Source organism: Octopus bimaculoides, chromosome 10 (assembly GCF_001194135.2).
Source record: "Octopus bimaculoides isolate UCB-OBI-ISO-001 chromosome 10, ASM119413v2, whole genome shotgun sequence".
Taxonomy (NCBI): domain Eukaryota; kingdom Metazoa; phylum Mollusca; class Cephalopoda; order Octopoda; family Octopodidae; genus Octopus; species Octopus bimaculoides.
In genome coordinates, this window is record NC_068990.1 from 29,951,959 (window position 1) to 29,953,950 (window position 1,992).

Here is a 1,992-nt window from a genome sequence, read left to right on the forward strand (position 1 = left end):
ATGTACGTACGTATTTATTTATTTATGTATGTATGTATGTATGTATGTATGTATGTATGTATGTATGTATGTATGTACGTAGGTACGTACATGTGTGAGCACACGCACACTAACACACACACACATAGACAGACAGATAGATAGATGGAGTGTAGGCAAAGACAACAGTTTTTTAGAATAACTAAACTTTATCACTAACCAATCTTTGCAGCTATTCAGACTTTATTATTACCATTGATGACATTCAACCATTATTAAAATCAGAAGAGGAAACAATATATGGAGAGGCACTGAAAACTGTAGGCAGGCACAGTACACATGTATGTGGTTAGCATTTAATCTATGCTGAGACGCTAATATTACATCAGGGGAAAAAGAAGACTTCAGAAAAGAGGCAGGGTCAGCAGTGACTGTTTTTCTCTCGTCTCAGTGTATTTACTGCATTGACCAGGCAATAAATAGGCTGAGATTTCGCTAAAACGAACCCCACCGAGGTCAACTCGGTCAGATTTGAACTGAGAATGCAAAGGACCAGAAGAAATACCACAAACCATTTAGTCCAACACTTGAACGGTTCTACCAATGCCCACACCCCAACAACTATCACAACTACTATTATGATTCAAAATTTAAAAAAAAAAAGACAGTGACAGGTGAGGGAACAACAAACAAGGTGTATTAGTTAGATGCTCAGGAGAAATGGAAGAAGTCTTTGATGTTTCGAGCCTATGCTCTTCAACTGAAAGGAATGAGGAGAGAAAACAGATGGAGGAAGGGAAAAAGAAATTGTGTCTGGGTTAACTACTGCTACTACTGATGGTGATGATGATGATAATAATGATAATAATTATAATGATACTTTGTTGCGTCTGGGGAGTCATTCTCCTTTAGTGCCTTATTATTCAACACACTCACTGTTAAAGTTTCCCCTCATTTACTTATTTATAGAAAAATAAAGAAATAAATGAGTGGAAATTTTACCAGTGGGTGCATTATATAATAAGGCACTAAAACAAAAGGACTCTCCCCAGACTCAACAAAATATACTTCAACACACGAACTCACATAAAGAATCTTACAAACCAAATCCAAAAACGAATAATAATAATAATAATAATAATAATAATAATAATAAGAAGAAGAAGAAGAAGAAGAAGAAGAAGAAGAAGAAGAAGAAGAAGAAGAAGAAGAAGAAGAAGAATAAGAAGAAGAAGAAGAAGAAGAAGAAGAAGAAGAAGAAGAAGAAGAAGAATTCTTTTTACTGGAGGCACAAATTTGTGGGGGGAGGGGAATAGTCGATTATATTGACCCCAGTACTCAACTGGTACTTAATTTATCGACCCCGAAAAGATGAAAGGTAAAGTTGACCACAGCGGAATTTCAACTCAGAACATAGCAACAGGCGAAATACCGCTAAGCATAATATCGATTCTGCTATTATTAATGATAATGGCAATAGAAAATGAAGAATACGAAGATTGGGCTATGGAAAATGAAGAATACGAAAATAGAGTCAATTATTGTTGGGTCCTTGAGAGCAGTATCAGAAGGTATCAACGGGAATATAAAGGAAATTGGAATAGAGTGCCCAGTAGAACTGTTACAAACGGTTTGCCTCCTTAGCACATCCAGAATAATCAGGAAAGTATTAGATAGCTGAATAGAATGGATCGCATGGTACCCTAGGCTGCAGGTAGCAAGCCTGCTATGCATGCAAGACTCCAGGAACTCGACCTGGAAATAGAGATAACTCGAATGTGGAATCTAAAAACAGAAATAATTCCTATCATAGTAGGTGCCTTAGGTATAATAAAAAAATATTCAGACAAATACATAACAAAAACACCAGGGCTTACAAATATATATAACATACAGAAAATTGCACTACTGGGTACTGTACACATTCTACGCAAAACACTTTCAATACAGTAAACATAAGAGCACCACAGCAAACCACAGCACATACCCAAGGCGCACAGAGCTGCGCTCGGT

General features: G+C 36.6%; 1 protein-coding gene across 1 annotated transcript in view; it reads left to right on the plus strand.

Moving 5' to 3' along the window:
* The window catches only part of LOC106879662 (organic cation transporter protein), a 58,846-nt gene that overhangs the window by 19,994 nt on the left and 36,860 nt on the right, over nt 1-1,992 (plus strand). The window lies entirely within an intron of this gene.